The sequence below is a fragment of the Pseudophryne corroboree genome, chromosome 2 (genome assembly GCF_028390025.1).
Source record: "Pseudophryne corroboree isolate aPseCor3 chromosome 2, aPseCor3.hap2, whole genome shotgun sequence".
NCBI classification, from domain to species: Eukaryota; Metazoa; Chordata; class Amphibia; order Anura; family Myobatrachidae; genus Pseudophryne; species Pseudophryne corroboree.
This window is the reverse complement of record NC_086445.1, coordinates 856,008,118-856,021,524: the sequence shown is the minus strand read 5'-3', so window position 1 is coordinate 856,021,524 and position 13,407 is coordinate 856,008,118. Positions and strand designations below refer to the sequence as shown.

At 46.9% G+C, this 13,407-nt stretch overlaps 1 protein-coding gene across 5 annotated transcripts in view; it reads left to right on the top strand.

Annotated features, from left to right (window-relative positions):
* Window positions 1-13,407, top strand: part of SPATA22 (spermatogenesis associated 22) — a 576,361-nt gene that overhangs the window by 123,164 nt on the left and 439,790 nt on the right. The window lies entirely within an intron of this gene.

Genomic DNA, 13,407 nt, shown 5'->3' with positions numbered 1-13,407 from the left:
CTTGTATCTGCTGACCTTAAGTGGCTTTCCCTTAAGATTTTATTCTTGCTGGTGATTGCTTCAGCTAGAAGGGTCTCGGACTTGGGTGCCTTATCCTGTAAGTCCCCCTATTTGATTTTTCACCGTGACCGGGCGGTTCTTAGAACGCGGCCAGGTTATTTACCTAAGATGGTGTCTACCTTCTACCTTAACCAGACACGGTTCCTGCCTTTAATTCTCTTGAGTTGTCTTCTAAAGAGCGGTCTTTGGATATGGTACGGGCGAGAGCCCTATGTGAAGAAAACTTTCTCCATTATTAAATCTGATTCTGTTTTTGTATTGTTTGGTTTTCACAAATGTGGCTGGCCTGCTTCCAAGCAGGTTTTGGCCAGATGGATTAGAATGGTGATTGCACATGTTTATGTACAGACTGGTCGTCCGGTTCCTGCTACCATTAAAGCCCATTCTGCTTGGTCGGTTAGACCTTCTTGGGCGGCCCACCGTGGTGCGACCCTTGATCAATTGTGCAAGGCGGCTATGTGGTCCTCAGTGAACATGTTCATAAGGTTATATGCCTTCGATATTTCCGCCTCCCATGATGCTTCCTTTGGACGCCGGGTTCTTGTGACCGCTACAGTTCATCCCCTCCCATAGGGAACTGCTTTAGGACATCCCTGATGTCAATCCTTGGGGAGCCGAGTGTACCCCGCAGCAGAAAACGAGATTTATGGTAAGAACTTACCGTTGTTAAATATTTCTGTGAGGTACACTGGGCTCCACAAGGCGCCCACCCTGACGCACTTTGCTTCTTTGGGTTGGTGTGGCATTAGCCGCTGACACCATCCCCTTTGGTGAGTGTGTGGTCTATGTGGCTACTCATGTTTGTCGTCTCTGGTACCTGCTACTGCATTGGGCTGGTTAACGAAACTGAGCTCCTGTGCACGGAGGCGGGGTGATATAGGAGGCGGCGCTATGCATCTTGGGAAGAAGGTCAAAGCTTTGAGCCTGTTGGTGCCTCGGATCAAGATCCTACTCTACACCCCCTGATGTTAATCCTTGTGGAGCCCAGTGTACCTCGCAGAAAGAGATTTAACAACGGTAAGTTCTTACCATAAATCTCGTTTTTTCATTGCATCAGTTTGACATTTTTCTTATATTTATAAATATATACAAGCAAATGTTTGCTAATTTTGTAAAAGACAGAGCGCTTTCTATCAGTAGAATAGCAGCAGAAATATACTGGGAATTGAAAATTACCATGGGGTATAGATCGGGTCCACTGGAGCCTTGCACTTAAAGAAATTAATAGTGTGTGCTGGCTCCTCCCCTCTATGCCCCTCCTACAGACTCTGTTTAGAAAAATGTGCCCAAGGAGCAGGGTGCATTCTGTTGCTCTCCAGAGAGTTTTCTTCAGAAATTTATTTTAGTTTATTATTTTCGTGCACACTGGATGGGCAACCAGTCTGCCTGCATCGTGGGACTTAGGGGGGAACCGGATCAACTTCCTCAGAGTTAATGGTTCGTATCCCCACTGACAGGACACTGAGTTCCTGAGGTGATGTTTCTCATTCCCCTCGGTGAGCCCACGCCGGCAGCATGCCGCCACCCCTAACAGATGCCGAAGCAGGCGCGGTGCGTGAGTTATACGCCGAGGTCCTGGTTAGCGGGTCCCCGGTGCAAATGGCGGCATGAAGGGACCGCGATCACCCAGCTACGGGCTGCGGTGCCCGCTGTGTACCCACACTGGCATACATTAAAAAGGAGGTTGCGCACTCTCTTTTCTGCTGCGGGGTACACTGGGCTCCACAAGGAATGGACAATGGGGTGTAGAGTAGGATCTTGATCCGAGGCACCAACAGGCTCAAAGCTTTGACTGTTCCCAGAATGCATAGCGCCGCCTCCTATATCACCCCGCCTCCCTGCACAGGATCTCCGTTTTGTAGTTGGTGCTGCAATAGCAGGCACTTAACAGAGGGGCTGCTCCAGGCAGCCCTAATAAGAGCTTTTTTTCTGAGGAAAAAAGTGAAGACTTCAAGGGCAGCAGCAGTGTCAGTGGACATTCACGGCTGCAGCTCCGGCTCTCCCCAGCGACGCTGTACACTCCCGAGCCCTGGTTGCCGGGTAACTACAGCAGGAGGCTCCGGTTTTCTTCTTGTCAGGCACACACGACGGGGGCTCTCCGGGATCGCGTGGCCGCGCTTCGGGAGGTGGTAAGTGGGTCCCGCTTGCGGGACCCGGTCTTTATCGCGATCTGGCGCGGTCAGTGGGAGGCGGGCCGTGCGCGCTGGCGGTGGACACTGGCAGTACAGGCGATCCCACTAGATCACCAGGGCATGGGACAGTTCAGGTTTTCTCTATAAACCGTTTTATTAGAGCCCGCGGTGGTTTTGCCAGCAGGGGGATAGAGCTTGGACCTGAAGCCCCTCCCCCAGCCCCAGGGCGCTATTTTCTGCAAATGTTCCCGCCCTGGAGCTGCATATCTGTCTCTCCCTCACTCCCTGGCAGTGTCTGCGGCGCCATTATCCCTCAGCTAACTGGTCCTGGGAATGCTTGGGCAAATCCTCCTATGTAAAGCCGCCTGGTTGTCAGTGCTGTGACTTTACAAGACACTTAAGTATTCTACCTGCTTTTTTTAGTCAGTGTTAGTTAAGAAAGAGTGCACTTAGTCAGGGTTTCCTAGTACAATTACCCTGTGATATACATCCAGTTCTTACTGTGTACTGTTATATCTGTTGTTACAGGTTGAGTATCCCTTATCCAAAATGCTTGGGACCAGAGGTATTTTGGATATGGGATTTTTCCGTACTTTGGAATAATTGCATACCATAGTGAGATATCATGGTGATGGGACTTAAGTCTAAGCACAGAATACATGTATGTTACATATACACCTTATACACACAGCCTGAAGGCAATTTTAGCCAATATTTTTTTATAACTTTGTGCGTTAAACAAAGTGTGTGTACATTCACACAATTCATTTATGTTTCATATACACCTTATACACACAGCCTGAAGGTCATTTAATACAATATTTTTAATAACTTTGTGTATTAAACAAAGTTTGTGTACATTGAGCCATCAAAAAACAAAGGTTTTACTATCACTCTCACTCAAAAAAGTCTGTATTTCGGAATATTCCGTATTTTGGAATATTTGGATATGGGATACTCAACCTGTATATAGCTGTGTAAGCTAGTCCAGTGCAGTATTATTGTTAGTAATAACCTCTGCATTGTACAAACTGACTATTTGTGTGTGCATTTGATAGCTGAGTGGTGTCCATTTCGTGTCTTTCACTCAACCTGCTATCCCTATATTCTATAACCTGAGGGGGCTTGGTGCGTCAGGTTTTATCGAACATAGGATTTTCACAAAGATATACCGTATTACGTATTTTTCTCTGTGATTTAGTCACCATATCTCTCCTTTATCTCTGCTGGTGCTGACTACACTGCGCAGGGCTTTGGGCTAGAGGTATTGTGCTGCTGACAAATTGTACTGTTACCTGATACTGCAAGTTATATTATGTCTGCTTCTGAGGGTAACAGTTCTGGGGCTGAACACACTGCCGGTGTTGCTGAAGCCGCAGAAACCTATGAGGAGAATATAGCAGCTTTGGGCTCTGGTTCTGGGGGCCTCCTTGCCCTCCAGTGGGACGGTGGCAACGGGGGCAAATAATGACCCGCCGTGGGACGCTTTTTCCACGCTTCTGCATACGCTAGTTCATAAACTAACACCCCCTATGGGGCCCCCAATGCCGGTGCAACCGTATGTGGTCCCTGCAGCTAACCTGCCGTGGGCGGACGATTTATCTGCTCAAATAAAGAAGTTGAACCAGTCCCTGACTACTAAAAAGTCTGACCGTCGCTCGCCTACGTCCAAGGGGTCCTCTAAGCGAGCGCTTGTCTCCTCACAATCCACTGCTGTCACTGACACCTCGTCGGATGAAGACGGCACTTACACTGACCCCACAAGTTCTGACTCAGATACGGCTGATGGGGAGGGTGGTTCACATGTGGATGTTCCTGATCTTTTGGAGGCTATTAAGTTAATTTCTCTAACGTCCTAAGTGGATGCTGGGGACTCTGTAAGGACCATGGGGAATAGCGGCTCCGCAGGAGACTGGGCACATCTAAAGAAAGCTTTAGGACTATCTGGTGTGCACTGGCTCCTCCCCCCATGACCCTCCTCCAAGCCTCAGTTAGATCTCTGTGCCCGAACGAGAAGGGTGCACACTAGGGGCTCTCCTGAGCTTCTTAGTGAAAGTTTTAGATTAGGTTTTTTATTTTCAGTGAGACCTGCTGGCAACAGGCTCACTGCATCGAGGGACTAAGGGGAGAAGAAGCGAACTCACCTGCATGCAGAGTGGATTGGGCTTCTTAGGCTACTGGACATTAGCTCCAGAGGGACGATCACAGGCCCAGCTTGGATGGGTCCCAGAGCCGCGCCGCCGGCCCCCTTACAGAGCCAGAAGGCAGAAGAGGTCCGGAAAATCGGCGGCAGAAGACGTCCTGTCTTCAACAAGGTAGCGCACAGCACTGCAGCTGTGCGCCATTGCTCTCAGCACACTTCACACTTCGGTCACTGAGGGTGCAGGGCGCTGGGGGGGGGCGCCCTGAGACGCAATAAAAACACCTTGGATGGCAAAAAAAAATGCTTCACATATAGCTCCTGGGCTATATGGATGCATTTAACCCCTGCCAGAATCCATAAAAAAAGCAGGAGAAAAGTCCGCGAAAAAGGGGCGGAGCCTATCTCCTCAGCACACTGGCGCCATTTTCCCTCACAGCTCCGTTGGAGGGAAGCTCCCTGTCTCTCCCCTGCAGTCACTACACTACAGAAAGGGTTAAAAAAAAGAGAGGGGGGCACTAATTAGGCGCAATATTAACTATACAGCAGCTATAAGGGGAAAAACACTTATATAAGGTTATCCCTGTATATATATATATATATAGCGCTCTGGTGTGTGCTGGCAAACTCTCTCTCTGTCTCCCCAAAGGGCTAGTGGGGTCCTGTCCTCTATCAGAGCATTCCCTGTGTGTGTGCTGTATGTCGGTACTTTTGTGTCGACATGTATGAGGAGAAAAATGATGTGGAGACGGAGCAGATTGCCTGTAATAGTGATGTCACCCCCTAGGGGGTCGACACCTGAGTGGATGAACTGTTGGAAGGAATTACGTGACAGTGTCAGCTCTGTATAAAAGACAGTGGTTGACATGAGACAGCCGGCTACTCAGCTTGTGCCTGTCCAGACGTCTCATAGGCAGTCAGGGGCTCTAAAGCGCCCGTTACCTCAGATGGCAGATATAGACGCCGACACGGATACTGACTCCAGTGTCGACGGTGAAGAGACAAATGTGACTTCCAGTAGGGCCACACGTTACATGATTGAGGCAATGAAAAATGTTTTACACATTTCTGATAATACGAGTACCACCAAAAAAGGGGTATTATGTTCGGTGAGGAAAAACTACCTGTAGTTTTCCTGAATCTGAGAAATTAAATGAGGTGTGTGATGATGCGTGGGTTTCCCCCGATAACAACGGATAATTTCTAAAATGTTATTGGCATTATATCCTTTCCCGCCAGAGGTTAGGGTGCGTTGGGAAACACCCCCTAGGGGGGATAAAGCGCTCACACGCTTGTAAGGGCTCTACCTTCGCCTGAGATGGCCGCCCTTAAGGATCCTGCTGATAGAAAGCAGGAGGGTATCCTAAAAGGTATTTACACACATACTGGTGTTATACTGCGACCAGCAATCGCCTCAGCCTGGATGTGCAGTGCTGGGTTGGCGTGGTCGGATTCCCTGACTGAAAATATTGATACCCTAGATAGGGACAGTATATTTTTGCCTATAGAGCATTTAAAAGATGCATTTTTATATATGCGTGATGCACAGCGGAATATTTGCCGACTGGCATCAAGTCTAAGCGCGTTGTCCATTTCTACCAGTAGAGGGTTATGGACACGTCAGTGGTCAGGTGATGCGTATTCCAAACGGCATTTGGAAGTATTGCTTTATTAAGGGAGGAGTTATTTGGGGTCGGTCTTTCAGACCTCGTGGCCACGGCAACAGCTGGGAATTCCACGTTTGTACCCCAGGTCGCCTCTCAACATGAGAAGACGCCGTATTATCAGGCGCAGTCTTTTCGTGGACAAGCGGGCAAAAGGTTCCTCATTTCTGCCCCGTGACAGAGGGAGAGGAAAAAGGCTGCAGAAATCAGCCAGTTCCCAGGAACAGAAACCCTCTCCCGCCTCTGCCAAGCCCTCAGTATACGCTGGGGCTTTACAAGCAGAATCAGGCACGGTGGGGGGCCCGTCTCAATGAATTTCAGCGCGCAGTGGGCTCACTCGCAAGTAGACCCCTGGATCCTTCAGGTGATATCTCAGGGGTACAAATTAGAATTCGAGACGTCTCCCCCTCGCCGTTTCCTAAAGTCGGCTTTACCGATGTCTCCTTCTGACAGGGAGACAGTTTTGGAAGCCATTCACAAGCTGTATTCCCAGCAGGTGATAATCAAGATACCCCTCCTGCAACAGGGAACGGGGTATTATTCCACACTGTTGTGGTACCGAAGCCGGACGGCTCGGTGAGACCGATTCTAAATCTAAAATCTTTGAACACTTACGTACAGAGGTTCAAATTCAAGATTGAGTCACTCAGAGCAGTGATTGCGAACCTGGAAGAAGGGGACTACATGATGTCTCGGGACATCAAGGATGCTTACCTTCATGTCAAAATTTACCCTTCTCACCAAGGGTACCTCAGGTTTATGGTACAGAACTGTCACTATCAGTTCAGACGCTGCCGTATGGATGGTACACGGCACCCCGGGTCTTTACCAAGGTAAAGGCCGAAATGATGATATTCCTTCGAAGGAAGTGAATTTTAGTTATCCCTTCCTTGGACAATTCCCTGATAAGGGTAAGATCCAGGGAACAGTTGGAGGTCGGTGTAGCACTATCTCAGGTAGTGTTGCGGCAGCACGATTGGATTCTCAATATTCCAAAATCGCACCTGGTTCCGACGACGTGTCTTCTGTTCCTAGGGATGATCCTGGACACAGTCCAGAAAAAGGTGTTTCTCCCGGAGGAGAAAGCCAGGGAGTTATCCGAGCTAGTCAGGAACCTCCTAAAACCGAGCCAAGTCTCAGTGCATCAATGCACAAGGGTTCTGGGTAAAATGGTGGCTTCCTACGAAGCAATCCCATTCGGCAGATTCCACGCAAGAACTTTCCAGTGGGACCTGCTGGACAAATGGTCCGGATCGCATCTTCAGATGCATCAGCGGATAACCCTGTCACCAAGGACAAGGGTGTCCCTCCTGTGGTGGTTGCAGAGTGCTCATCTTCTAGAGGGCCGCAGATTAGGCATTCAGGACTGGGTCCTGGTGACCACGGATGCCAGCCTGCGAGGCTGGGGAGCAGTCACACAGGGAAGGAATATCCAGGGCTTATGGTCAAGCCTGGAGACATCACTTCACATAAATATCCTGAAGCTAAGGGACATTTACAATGCTCTAAGCTTAGCAAGACCTCTGCTTCAAGGTCAGCCGGTGTTGATCCAGTCGGACAACATCACGGCAGTCACCCACGTAAACAGACAGGGTGGCACAAGAAGCAGGAGGGCAATGGCAGAAGCTGCAAGGATTCTTCGCTGGGCGGAAAATCATGTGATAGCACTGTCAGCAGTATTCATTCCGGGAGTGGACAACTGGGAAGCAGACTTCCTCAGCACGACCTCCACCCGGGAGAGTGGGGACTTCACCCAGAAGTCTTCCACATGATTAAAATCTCGACAGGTATTGCGCCAGGTCCAGGGACCCTCAGGCAATAAGCTGTAGACGCTCTGGTAACACCGTGGGTGTACCAGTCAGGGTATGTGTTCCCTCCTCTGCCTCTCATACCCAAGGTACTGAGATTGATAAGATGGAGAGGAGTAAGCACTATATTCGTGGTTCCGGATTGGCCAAGAAGGACTTGGTAACCGGAACTTCAAGAGATGCTCACGGAGGATCCGTGGCCTCTACCTCTAAGAAGGGACCTGCTCCAGCAAGGACCCTGTCTGTTCCAAGACTTACCGCGGCTGCGTTTGACGGCATGGCGGTTGAACGCCGGATCCTGAAGGAAAAAAGGCATTCCGGATGAAGTCATCCCTATGCTGATCAACGCCAGGAAGGATGTAACCGCAAAAACATTATCACCGCAATTGGCGAAAATATGTTGCGTGGTGCGAGGCCAGTAAGGCCCGACGGAGGAAATTCAACTGGGTCGATTCCTACATTTCCTGCAAACAGGAGTGTCTATGGGCCTGAAATTGGGGTCCATTAAGGTTCAAATTTCGGCCCTGTCAATTTTCTTCCAAAAAGAACTAGCTTCAGTCCCTGAAGTTCAGATGTTTGTAAAAGGGGGGGTACTGCATATACAGCCTCCTTTTGTGCCTCCAGTGGCACTTTGGGATCTCAATGTAGTTTTGGGTTCCAAAAGTCACATTGGTTTGAACCACTTAAATCTGTGGAGTTAAAATATCTCACATGGAAAGTGGTCATGCTGTTGGCCCTGGCCTGGGCCAGGCGCGTGTCAGAATTGGCGGCTTGATAAAGCTAAATATCGTATATAATACCCTTTATGAGGTCTAAGAACACTGTACGCTATCTACGTATGAAGTACCGTAAGGGTACGCTAGTTGCGTAACAATCGCTTTGCCGTGATCGAGACGCTCAAGCGTCAAGTTCACTCACGGCCAAGAGATCACAGGCAGGCACGTTATTGGCTGTTAACTAACGTAATGATTCGCTATAGCGTAGCGGACGCTCGGGACCACGAGGAGATCACCAGCGGCGCTGACGCTCACTATATTAAACCTTTGTATCTAAACCATAAACAGTGTATTGTGCAGTAAAACCTTAGTGTAATGTTAGAGTGTAAATGCAACACAGTATAACCTTATTACCTTAAAAGCTGTTTGAGCGTCACCGACGCTCTGAGAATACTTAATACTATAAGAAACACACAGATACCGTGCTCAGGGTCCAACGCCTAAAATATATATTATGAATGCTATACTTGCAAAAGAGTTAAACACAATACAAGTCATACACTACAATATAACATAGACTACCTAACCAGATAACTACACAGGAAATACAATACAATTTAAGGGAAAATGAGTGAGAAAGAGAAGGAGAGAGAGAGAAATTGAGAGAGATTGGCCCACAATAACAAGAAGATCAATATAGTTGCGGAGAAACACTTACGCACAAGGGGAAACGATCGCATGCGCCTCGATATCCAGCTCCCGATTATCAGCAATGAGAACCGTTGAAGAGAGTGAACTGGATATGGTCGGCCTGCCTATTTATGCCCCACACACAATACAATTCAATGGTCCCTACAATCTCATTGTTCATTGGACACAGGAATTCGGCTTCGCATTATAACAAAAGGTCATAGGTTGATTCATACAGGTGGGCTGTGACTGCTTCCAACTGTTCAGGTGGGTGGGATACTGAGTTTCCCGCCGCATGACTAAATAAGAACAAATAATAGTAAATGGACATAAACTTCTTATGTCCATAACTATTCGCACGAGCGATTAATCCGCTCCAAACCAACACCGGAATATTGCTATTTAAATACTCTTCCGATGGGTACCAAACACCACTGTATGACCCCTGTTAGACCCTTCGTACAATACAAAGAGGGATCTCTCTGTTCAGGAACATGCTATATTAACTAAACTTTCAGAATCTATCAAAGGGACCATGATCTACAAAATACATTATTACTGAAAATATGTAACGATTGAGTCGCACGCTACGATCACATAAACTCTACCGTAAATACGCATACCGCGCGCCTGCGGGTGCCCGCGACTGTGAGTATGCGCACGCACGGGAGAGCGTACGCATGCGCAGCACGGACCTGTGTGAGGTGCAAATATGGTAGTGTGCATAGAGATATTTTTCTGACTTTGACAGTCCACCCTTTGGCAGTCAACAATAACTGCCACTTCCTGAAAACATTTCAAAAAGAGAAAAATATATGTTAGGGGTTAATACATTTACATGGTTGGGTAAGGGAGGAGAGGAGATGGTAGGAAAAGGGTATGACCTAGTGAGATAGCAGAAGCATGTGTGTATGAATCCGTGCTTGGGGGTCATGTATCATCGTGCCGTACGTGTTTTAAATCAAGCTTCGAGGTATTGCGAAGTATACATGTGAATTCCTTCTTATCCCGTGGTACGGGTCTGTGGATGGGCTGTCAAACTTTACCGAGCTCTTTTCGGCTTTGGTTGTAACAAAATGGGGGAGCACATTTTAGTTGATGATACATGAATGGGGGAGATATGTGATTGCTGATATCTGTGCCTGTATTCCCTATCGACTATGTGTGTCATTACCTGAGGGTTGTAGAAATGAAGAAAAGACATAATTACGGTAAATGCGGTGGTATTCTATGTCAGGTAAATGTACAGTCGTCGATTGAGGTCTTGTTTGGTGTCTGTTGAATGCAGTCTTCTTTGTGCTTTTGCCCATAAGGTGCGAGCAAAAGCTGTCAATGTCCATAGATTTACAAAAGTGTTGGGCTAGTGTAATTTTAAAATTTCTAGGGAAACTGGGGATCCATGGCATAGTTCATCAAAAATCTGTGTATCAGGTTGTCAAACTTCTTCTTTAATCCCTCTGTTGTCTGTATATCGGCTCATCAAATTCCTCGTCCAAGTGGGTCTTGTTACCTTGGAGGAAACAGAAAAACAGGTGAAAGAAACGGACCGTAGAAATCGCATTTTCATCACATCATTGTTTCTACATTTGGGTCATAAATCAAGTCCAGGTTAATTACAGTTTCCTCACTCCTTAAACTCATTACCCTAGTACGATGATTGCACTTCATTAAAGCCTGACCGCATCTAAATATCAATCCAATCGATATGACAACACCTAAGATACATAGGAGAAACTTCCCAACATCCATTATGACTCCTTGAGCCCAGTCTCCTAAACCAGAAAACCAATTTCGCGGGTTCAACCATGACACCCAACCAGTCAGCTCATTACCTACAGCAGCAAGAGTGAGATTGTGTCTCCTGCGAAATTCCCACTTCAATTGGAGAATATCGTCCATCTTTTGGTCTATGACCTCGACCGGGTCCTCGGTGCTATTCGTAATATATGTGCAACATTTCACGCCGTATTGTGTTGCCAGTGTGACACAATATCCGCCTGTCACTGCTGTGAGGTAATTGAGAACCATTCTATGCTGTACCAGTTCTGTTTTGTAAGCTTGAAGTTCCCTTCCAGTATACCTAAATGTGTCATCATACATTTCAGTGATATTGTCTAACAAATTTGCGAGCGCCGATATGTATTTATAGTTCAGCACTCCTCTAGCGGTGCGGGTGAAATCTAACGCGATTAAGAATTGAATCCCGGTGGATTCACTTATCAGATCAGAGGCCGGATGCTCTGTCTTCTCTATCAGGTGCCTTTTAACAACGTGCTCGTAATGGGTGTGAGTATAAGGAGCTTGGGCACCACGGTGTATGTCTTTCATTTTGTCATGTGATACAGTCATTACTTCAGGCAGTACTTTTCCAATATAACACAATCCTTCAGAGTTTGGGGCAAGCCACTTGTACGCCTTTCTCCCGCATATGAAATATGCATCATCGGGGAGAACATATGGGACGGAGTAGGACATAACCATATTACACACCTTCCATGTGAAATCTCCTAACCCTAATTCTTCCATCTGCTTAGTACACGTATCAGGTTGTACGATATGTGCACAGTATCCTGGTGATACCTCTCCAACTTTAGTAATCCTATTTCCTAAGGTATACCTATACCGGAAAGATTTTCCTCTACTGGCTATGTGGCGTACAAGCTCTGTATCTGTAGGCATTCTATCTGCTCTATGCGAAAAGGTCATGGTGTGGTTACTCCATGACACTTCCCAATTTCCCGGCTTTCGGGGATTGGAGATGTTGAAACATAATAGGGACCTATCCACATGGTATTGGTGGAGCTTCAAACTAGGAGGGCTGGAGATATTAAACCTCCGGTCCACCGGTCTCCCACCATTTAACTCAAGTACCTCCTCTATCGTTAAAGGAAATGGTACTAGCCCTGATTTGCTATGACCCTGAGGTACTTGAGAGCATACCCAACAATCTGTTTTGTTTAACACATTACCCACTAAGGAGTGATAGTCACTCAATGGATGCCGGTCCATATGGATATTAAAACTGGATTGGCATTTCTTAATGCACCCATCCTCAATGACATTGTTACAGAGCCTACAGATACAGTTTTCTTCAGCTAACAATCCTTCACAATTCCTTCTATGGTCAATGCTATCGGATCGTTTTCTGATACTCGCCTTTACTTGTTGGTTAAGTTGTTCTTGGAAAACTACGCCTCCATCTTTATCATCAGAACCCATTCCAGAACCTCTATCGACCTCCATGGTACTCTCGTCGGAACAGACTGCTCTGGTCAACATCATGGTCAACAGGAAAATCCGGATCACAGTCTCTTGGGGCAAGTCCATCTTATAGGAGGAGACGAAGAAGAATGAGAAGGGGAAAAAAAAAAATTGAGGGAGATGGGATGGGAAGTTGGAGAAAAACAATAAAAGGGAACAGGGGATCGACAACTGCTTTTGATCTTGTGGTTCTCGATGCTCAGGTGCCGCCTCAATCTTCCTGGAACAGACACTCCAGTGATACAACCTCTACCGTCTGTTCCTTATCGCGGGACCTCTCTGGATCAGCAACCTTCTTACAGTGGGACGAATGAACCCAAGTCTCTCTCTCGGCAACCTTCAATGCTGTAGTGCTAGTCAATAAGACCTGGTATGGTCCTTCCCATCTGTCAATAAGGCAACCTGAGCGTAGAAAATTCCGTATCATTACATAATCCCCAGGTTCAATGTCATGACAATTACTATCTGGTAAATCAGGAATCACTAACTTCAGATTATCATTTTGATTCCTTAACTGTTTACTCATGTTAATCAAGTATTTTACAGTCACTTCATTGTTACACTTCAAATCATCCTGAGGGTTAATCATAACATGCGGTTGTCGACCAAACAAGATTTCAAAGGGAGACAGATTAAGAGGGGACCTGGGAGTGGTTCTGATGCTGTACAGTACAATGGGTAAAGCTTCTGGCCATGTCAATCCTGTCTCTGCCATCACTTTACTCAGTTTATTTTTAATAGTGCTGTTCACTCTTTCCACTTTCGCACTCGCCTGTGGACGGTATGGAGTATGCAGCTTGCTATCAATTCCCATCAATTTACACATTCCTTGAAAGACATCACCTGTAAAATGGGTACCCCTATCACTTTCGATAATTCTAGGGATACCATATCTACATACAAATTCCTGCACAATTTTCTTAGCAGTAAACATAG